At 37.2% G+C, this 9846-nt stretch overlaps 1 non-coding gene across 1 annotated transcript; it reads right to left on the bottom strand.

Moving 5' to 3' along the window:
* Nucleotides 1-9060: 9060 nt before the first annotated feature.
* Nucleotides 9061-9167, bottom strand: LOC128285077 (small nucleolar RNA R71). The gene has a single exon (XR_008275492.1). It is a non-coding gene; the product is annotated as a small nucleolar RNA R71 (small nucleolar RNA).
* Nucleotides 9168-9846: the final 679 nt, after the last annotated feature.

Genomic DNA, 9846 nt, shown 5'->3' with positions numbered 1-9846 from the left:
CTATATCTAATGAAATGATGCATTTCAAATAAAGCAAGCAACTATTTCACTTCCTCAAAACACTCAAGAACACTTAAGAAAACTCTACTCTAGACCCTCTTAATTAAAATCCATTGATTTACTAGGAATTATGAACTAAGAACACTAAAATATCTTCTAAATCAACTAAGAAACTCAAGATTAGCCAACTCAAGTTCCTCTTTCTAGAACTCACCTGAACCCAACTAAAGCTTTAAGAACTTATTCAACTCTAAACCAAAACTAAAAATCTTCATTCTAATGATATGCTAAACATAAGAATACTTAAAATCTAACCTAAAAATAAAAAGAAAACACAAAATTGAATCTCTTTATTGATCTATCTAACTTGAGATTGACTGAAAATGGTGATAGAGAAAAAATGTATGATTTCTTGAAAAATCTTATCTCTTATCAGTTTAGAACGATTTTAAAACTTGGAAAATATTAAAGCTCTATTCAGATTCTCCAAAAAATTATTCAAAAAAACTTATCCTTCAAAGAGATTAATGGGAATGACAATATTAATGAGAAAAATGTGAAATCAAGCTTAAAAGATTTAAAAGATGAAAGGAATGATTGAAGGCCTAATAACCACTTAAACCCCTCATATGATATAAAAATAATTTCACACTATTTTGAGATTGACCCCACTAATTTGATGATTGGAATTTTATCACCCTTACAAGTTAGTCCAATCATCAAATTTCTAACTCATTAATACTATCTAATTAATGCAATCTTTAATATATATATATATATATATATATATATATATCAATACTTTTTTAAGGAACCATAACTACCACACTATGTTCATTCTTGGAAACATCTCATTTAAATTCCTAAAATGACTCAATTTTCAATTTCGACATGAAAATGGATTTTTCTAACACCAAAAAATTTCAGAGCATTACAATTTTTCTTTATGGTGTTCTGATTTAGTACTTGTATTTGTGTTTGGAACAATTCTTACTAGTCATGTGATCGATGAGTTAGAGAATAGTGGAAAAGATCCGTGCCAAAATTAAGGAATGAAGTTATATGAGAATCTAAAACTAATCTCATAGGATTCTATAAGTTCAACTTCATCTAGACTTTTGGGATGTTCCGACTAGCTTTTTGCATGATTCAAGTGCCTAAATTGTTCATGGGTCCAGCCGGGCCGAGTTCGGGTCAAGCCCTAACACAATTTTCGGCCCGATTGCCAGGATCAGGTTCGACCCAGCCCGTATTAATTTTTTTATTTTATTTCTTTATATAATTTTTTAAAAAAATATATATAATACACCAAATACACTAAAAATATTAAAATAAATGTTTCCCAACAAATTGAAAATAAATTTAAAAAAGTCTTTATACTTAAATAACACTAAGATAAGTGCAACTTAACAAGCAAATGCCACAAAAATAGTAGCAAGATTAACAATAAAACAAGTATTATATAGCATCCAAAAATTAACAACAAAATAGTAGCAACATAATAATGAAATGGTAGCAAAATAGTGGTAAAAAGTGGAAAAGTAACAGCAAAACAATGGGGGAAATAGCAGCAAAAATAGTAGGGTTTTTTTTATTGAAATATTAGGGTTAAGCTGAGCCCGGTCCAAAAAACCTCACCCAAGGCCCAACCTTTTTTCTAAACAGGCCTTACTTTTTTGCCCAAGCCTATTTTTTGAGCCTATACTTTTTCCCAAACCCTCTCATTTTTTAGGCAACCTAGCCCATGAACAACTCTACTTCAATCTATCTTCAAAAAAATTTTGGATCACTTGATTATGTGGCTTGTATCCCGAGATATGGTCATTTTTGTAAAGCAATGTAATTTTGTAACACCCCTCACCCAATCAGGTTGACAAACCCAAGTTATGGAACGCTACTACTATTTCTAGAATAATTCACATTCAAAACTCATCATAAGTTCCTTTAATCATTGATTCTTAATGTTAACGCTTGCACAACACACAATATAAGCAAAATCAAAATTCAAACAAGCTTACGAAAGCTTCAAAGTTGACCCAAGCATGAGTAAGGACCAAACTATAATCTTTTCAAAAATGGAGCATGACACGGGCGTGCAACACGCCCATGTCTAACACCCGTGGTCGAACCTGTCAAATTACCACGGGCGTAGGGCTTGCTTACACGGGCGTGGGAGAAGAGAACGAAGCTAGACACGATCGTGCGACACGGCTGTGCGCACCCACACGCCCAAGATACACGGGCAGGGGACGAATTTCAGACGCACCCAAATAGGAAAAACGCGAAACACGCAGGTAAAAATTGGGGAACACGAATGTGTGCCTTGGCCGTGTGGCCCAAAATCTATAATTACCCTGCACTATTCACTTTCTTCCCCATTCAAAAACCCTAACCCTAGCTGCTGCAAGACCACACGGCCTCTCTGCCACACCCGTGCACCGCTTCCCACTCTATTTTTTTACGCTCAATCTCTCTCCCTTAGCGTTTGTTTACTCTTTTCACTTCTATTTTACTTATTTCTAATGCTTATTATCAACATAATCTTCATTTCTTTTGAACTATTTTTCATTTTGCTCATTATTCTATCATTTAATTTATATTCTTAGGTTAGTTATCATGCATTTCGTGTTATATCGAGTTCTTAGGAAAACCTCATACCCATGACATTACTATGCTTATTCTCATGTTATTAATATGTTAATGTCTATTATTTAATTTGCATTCTTAGGTTAGTTACCATGCATTCCGTGTTAAATCAAGATTAGGAAAACCCCACACCCATGACATTACTATTTTCATTCTCATGGTTAGGTTGGTTGAGTTTGCTTCGTATTACTAGTTTTGGCTGAAATAGTTAGTTCAAATTCATGACTTTTTACTTTTTCAAATTCATTTACATACTATTTCTATTTTTTTTATATTATAGGTTTATAATGTCGTCTTCATGAGGAAAAAAGGTCGTTGTCCCTGCTTCGACGAAGAGGAAGGGAGCGTCATCTTCTGCGGGTCCAATCGCGAAAATTGGTCACCCCCTCCTGTAGTTCCCCCGTGGGCCCCAGGAAGAACTTTTCCAAATATTTCGGGCCCGACCTTTAATTGTGGGCCGCTACATCGACTGGGCTGCCGTAGAACAAGTTCAATTGGCTGATGTGATTCGGGCCCTCCTAACCACTGACCCTTGGGAGCTGTTCTTTGGGATCATTGAGCCAACATACCTTGAGCTCATGATGGAACTATGCTCAATGTTCCATCTTCAGACCGTAATGACAAACTACAATGATCCCAGTGATAAACCGTAAATTATACATATTTTTACCCCATGTTTAATGCATTTTATGGATAATTTCTCATTAGAATTGGTGAATTCGATGCTCCTAATGCTTTAATTTCATGTCTTATACTTAGGAGAAGGAGAGCGAAAGGGATGAGAAACGGGCCAAAAATAGAGAAAATGGGCCAAAGTACGAACTTAACACGGTCAGGACTTCCTCACACAGGCAACCCACACGGCCGTGCCAATTTGGAAGAATCAAAGTACGATTCACACGAGCAAACCACACGACCGTGTCAATTTGGCAGGCTCGAACACGGCCTGAAGTAATCGAACACAAGCGTGTGCCACGGGCGTGTCCCTGCCGAGCCCAAGTTGAGTCCAATTCGAAAAAGGCTAATTTTGAGGGCCTCTAGGCATTCCAAGGCCTATAAATACACCCTAAAGGAGGAAGAAAAGGGAGATGGAGAAAAAGGGGTAAGGAATTACTCCAAGGAAGCCGATTGATCCATCTCAGAAGCCGGAATCATCATCAAGACTGAAGATCTCTCCTAGACATAAGGTGACAAGATTTTTCCGGATTAGGGTGAAACCTAATAAAGGGATTCATAGATCGAGTTAATGCAACCCTAGAGTGTTAATTCGAGAAAAGTCTCGGTTGTTCAATCTAGGGATTAGACGTTATTAGTCTTGAATAGGGATAATAACATAACTTAGGAATCTCTACGGAACAAGTTGAATAAATAAATCGTCCGATTCGGAGCCAGAATAACAAGTAAAGTCTAGGTGGATTTTTCCTTAGGTATTGTCTTAAGTCAATCGATTTTCCCCAAAAGCAATTCCCCAATTCTTTTCTTTGTGCGTTTTTAGTTTAGATAATTAGTTAATTAACACAAAACCTCTTTACTCTTAGGCTAGATAATAAAAAGACAGTCATTACTAGTACTTTTAGTTCCTTTGGGTTCGACAATCCGGTCTTGCTCAAACTATACTACTGTTCGATAGGTACACTTGCCTACATGGCGATAATAGTTAGTTTAAGAACGAGTAATTATAAATATTTAAAACCTATCACAAATCACAAGATCACCCGGCATGGACCAATTTTGCCTTGGCGAATTAATCCGCCAGATAAGCGTCCCAGAGTTCAGTACTGCACTGGGCTTATATACGGCGGAGTTCAAGGAGGAGAATGATTTAGACACTCTCAGTCGCCACATACACTTCTCCCCCTTGAAGTGCTGGCACACATTGGCCCCTGACGCGGCCTCCTACAATCCTAGCCGCTCCAAGGCATCAGTTCTCCCACCTTCCCTGAGGTACCTACACGCCATTTTGGCTCACACAATTATAGGAGGGCGAGAGAGCACTAGCGTCATCAACATTCACGACGCCTACCTTTTATGGTGTATGTCGCACGGGCACGTCATCGACCTTCCCTATTTCGTAGCCCTCACGATTCAGCAGTAGACAGAGCGGCATAGGAAGGGGGTCATCCCCATTGGCCCCTATGTGACGCGATTGGCTCGACACTTCGGGCTCCTCAACACCGCGACCCGAGAATCATCCTTGACCCTCATTGGCTAGATGTCTCCATAAGGCATCTCGAGGATGCTTAGCATTAGGATGATCGAAAGGCGTAGAGGAACCTACCCTCCTCAATATCGTCTCGCCCAATCTACCGAGGAGGAGGTGTACGAGGACATTCCTGGTGATGTCCCTTCGCAGCACGAGGACCCACCAACTCAACCACCACCACCCTCTCGTCCAGTTCATGCGGTGGCTTCATATGCTGACATCTCTGAGCGCATCACCCGATTCAAGCAGCAGTGTTTTCAATGATTTGAAAAAATTGATGCTACTCTACAGCAGCTTTGTCAGCACCTCCACATCTCATCGCCAGTCCCACCTTGCGAACCATCCAGCGATGAAGATGTTTAAAAACATTTATTTATTATTTTATGTTTTTTTTATTAAAACTACTTTTTATTTTTATTATATTTTAGAATTTTATATTTAATTATCAAATTTGGTTATTTCTTTACGAGTAATTATTCTTCCTAATATCCCCTAAAAAATTTATGACCTTATCACAGTTAAATAGAGCTCTTAAGCTCATCATCGCATAGGAACTAAATACTCCACCGGGAAAGGTTCTCCACGACTGCCATGTCTTGACCGACCACGACCATAGCTACTACTAGATATAATATTCTTTTGGTGCAGGACTTATGGACTAATGAACCTCTACGACCGCTGGAGTATCCTCCTCCACTCTCGAACCGATTACTCTCCAAAACTCTAGTTCGAGGAATTCATCATACAGGAAGTTTCACTTCTCTCCCTATCTTATTTTTATATTCTAAAAGATCTATCTTAGTACATTGAGGGCAATGTACATCTTAAGTGTGGGGGGCATTCATTTCATTATCAGAAAAATCCCTAATTAATCACCTTGTTCTCTTGAAAAACTCTCATATCATATTTAGGATAAATTTTAATTGATTTATGATTTTGATTGATATATATTGAATTAAAACATAGGGATTTATGCATTGATTGTTTAAACTTTAAGACATTAGAGAATCAAGCATGATAAGTTGATTTTTAATAATTTAAAATTTTAGGTTGTTGCCCCAAGTCTAGGTATTACCTTGAATTGGAATTCACGAGTCTAAACATCAAAAAGTCATAATTTTTGTGAGATTTTTGAGCCTTTTGAGCATCTATTAATTCTTTCATGCTCATTTTTATTATTGCTTTGAGTGCGTTAGTATTGAACTGTTATTCTAGAACTTGCTTGATTATGCATGTCGAGGCCACACCATTTCATTTGATATGTCAAAATGATTAAGGCACTTAGGATTAGCCTACTCATGCCATGAAAAGCCTACCTCCATGATTAACCCTTAGTAAACCCTTTTGAGCCTAACAAGTCATTCCTTGTATTAACCTCAATATTAACCCTTAACCCATTATTGTTGAAATCCCCTAAATTAATTTGATCCCTATTTTTGTCGATATTTGAGTTGAAGAAATTGCTTAGCTATGTCTTGTTTGTAATAAGTTAGCCTATGTTATTTAACTTGTTCTTTAAAAGAAAAAAAACAAACAAACAAACTACGTATACACATTAGTAATTCCATACTCTGAAAAGAAGCTCTGTTGTACATAAGTGATATTAACTCTTTTTCTAGTTAGGCAATTTTTCAATTTAATCTCGATTCTAACCCTTTCTTTCAGCTTGTGACCACACCCCCTAACCAAGCCTCATTACAACCCTCTAAAGACCTTTTGATTGATGCATCATCTTAAATTTATAGTGGTGGAGATTTGATTTTCATGCAAGCCTATGGTAATGGCATTTCATTATTGACTATTGAGTGCTTCATTCATTGTCCTTAAACACCTCGAGTGATTTGAGAGAATCTTTAGTGAAGGTGTGAAACTCTGTGATATTCTAAATCAAGGGTAATTACTCAGATAAGGGGAGACACCTATGTTTGCATAATTAAATACTCAACTTAGAATGTTTGAAACTTTTATGTTCTTTTAGTTGAATTCTCAATGTATGATTACCTATGGATTATTTTTAGATATTATCAATAGAAATTATAAGTTGAGAAGAATTTATTTTGATTATGAGTTGAGGATTTTGCTTGAGGACAAGCAAATGCTTAAGTGTGGGGTATTTGATAAACTGTAATTTATACATATTTTTACCCCATGTTTAACGCATTTTATGGATGATTTCCTATTAGAATTAGTGAATTCGATGCTCCTAATGCTTTAGTTTCATATTTTATACTTAGGAGAGCATAGGAGAGTGAAAGGAACGAGAAACGGGCAAAAAATGGAGAAAATGGGCCAAAGTACGAACTCAACACGGCCTAGACTTCCTCACAGGGGCAGCCCACACGGCTGTGTCAATCTGGCAGAATCGAAGCACGACTCACACGGGTATAACACGCGTTTGTGCCATTCTAACATGCTCGAACAGGGCCTGAAATAATCGCACACGGGTGTGTGCCACGAGCGTGTCCCTGCCGAGCCCAAGTTGAGTCCATTCGGAAAAGGCCACTTTTGAGGGCTCATAGGCATTCCAAAGCCTATAAATACACCCTAAAAGAGGAGAAAAGGGGACACACAAAATAGGGAGTAAGGAATTACTCTAAGAAAGCCGATTGATCCATCTCAGAAGCCGGATTCATCATCAAGACTGAAGATCTCTCCTCAATTCCCCTTCAGGAGTTTTGGGTTTTCTTTATGTTTTGTATTCTTTATTATTCTGAGATGTTTTCTTATTTAGTTATGAACAAAATCTCCTAAATACCTAAGGGGAATGAAGCTTAAGACGAATCTTGTTATTATTTTCTGAATTGTATGATAAATATTTAACTTGTTCTTGATTATGTGTTCTTAATTCTTGTTTTGATATCCCAGGATACTGATTCAAGATAAGCTCTTATTCAGAGGATGAATAGACCTTGTCTAAGAGTGCATTTGTTATAATTAAGCGGAGTTGATTGCACGCCTAGACATAGGGTGACAAGATTTTTCCGCATTAGGGTGAAACCTAATAAGGGGATCTATAGATCGAGTTAATACAACCCTAGGGTGTTAATTAGAGAAAGGTCTCAATTATTCAATCTAGGGATTAAACGTTATTAGTCTTGAATAGGGATAATAACATAACTTAGGGATCTCCACGAAACAAGTTAAATGAATAAATCGTTTGATTCGGAGCCAGAATAACAAGTACAGTCTAGGTGGACTTTTCCTTAGGTATTGTATTAATTCAATCGATTTTCCCAAAAGCAATTCTCCATTTCTATTCTCTGTGAGTTCTTAGTTTAGATAATTAGTTAGTTAAAACAAAACCCCATTATTCTTAGGCTAGATAATAAAAAGAAAGTCATTACTAGTACTTTTAGTTCCTTTGGGTTCGACAATCCGGTCTTGCTAAAACTATACTAATGTTCAATAGGTACACTTTCCTACATCACAATAATAGTTAGTTTCAAGAACGATTAACCATAAATATTTAAAACCTATCACGAAGTAACGCGATCAACTTTTCGGCGCTGTTGCCGGGGAACTAAAATATTAGGAACGCTCAATTTTTATTGCTTTAGCCATTTATTTTTCTTGCAAGTTTATTTTATTTTTTTTATTTTATTAATTTACTTTTCTTTCTCTTGGCAGGTTTTTATAGTTTATGACTAGAAGAAACCCGTCAGGACCACTACTTTTTGAGGAAGAAATCGATCGCACAGTTCACAGAAACCAAAGAGAAATAAGGTGAAGCTTAAGATACACAGAGAACGAGCAAGAGGACGATACTCAACCCCCAACCGAGGAGATGGCTGAAAACCAAGGCAATCAGCTACTCCTGTTATTGCGGCTAATCAAAATCCTACTCCACACACTATGTATGATTATGCTAAACCTTCTTTAACAGGAACTGAATCGAGCATAGTTAGACCTGCAGTAGCTGCAAATACTTTTGAACTGAAACCTAACACAATTCAAATGATCCAACAGTTTGTTCAGTTTGATGGTTTGCAGGATGAAGATCCCAACGCTCACTTAGCAAACTTTTTGGAACTATGCGATACATTTAAAATCAATGGCGTTTCTGATGATGCCATACGTCTTCGATTTTTCCCTTTTCATTGAGGAACATAGCTAAACAGTGGTTGAACTCGTTACCATGAGGGTCAATTACTACTTGGGAACAAATGACCGACAAATTTTTACTAAAATATTTTTCACCAGTTAAAATGGCTAAATTACGTAATGATATCTCTTCTTTTGTGCAGATGGATTTAGAAATACTCTACGATGCATGGGAGAGATATAATGAAATTTTGAGAAGGTGCCCCCACCATGGGTTATCACTTTGGCTTCAGGTTCAAACATTCTATAACGGCTTGAATCTTTCGACTCGGCAAATGGTTGACGTAGCTGCTGGAGGAACCATCAATAATAAAACTCCTGAAGATGTTTATTAGTTCATAGAAGAGATGTCACTGAATAACTACCACTAGCAAGTCATGAGGACAAAGCCAACAAAAACAGCCGGTGTTTATAACGTCGATTCGGTCACCATGCTCTCTAATCAGGTAGAACTCTTGAATAAGAAAATTGATGGTTTTCTTAGTTCCTCACAAGTTCATCCAGTAATGAGGTGCAAGACGAATGGAGGAGGAGCATACACAGAGTATCAACCCTTCAACCCTATCATCGAGGAGGAACAAGTCCATTATATGGGTAACAATAACTCTCGATCCCAAAATAACCCATATAGTAACACTTATAATGCAGGTTGGAGGAACCAACCCAATTTCTCATGGGGAGGCCAAGGAAATTAGTGACCACCTCCAGGCTACCAACAGCCACCCTATCAACAGGAAAAGAAGCCGAAAGAGATGCTCACAAAGTTTATCTCAGTATCAGAAACCCACTTTTAAAACACCAAAACTGCATTTATAAATCAACAAGCGTCAATCTAAGGGCTAGAGACTCAAATAGGTCAGATTTCTAAACTAATCTCTGAATGACCACAATGTATC

Source organism: Gossypium arboreum, chromosome 11 (genome assembly GCF_025698485.1).
Source record: "Gossypium arboreum isolate Shixiya-1 chromosome 11, ASM2569848v2, whole genome shotgun sequence".
In the NCBI taxonomy this organism is placed as follows: domain Eukaryota; kingdom Viridiplantae; phylum Streptophyta; class Magnoliopsida; order Malvales; family Malvaceae; genus Gossypium; species Gossypium arboreum.
This window is presented reverse-complemented; position numbering and strand designations above follow the sequence as displayed.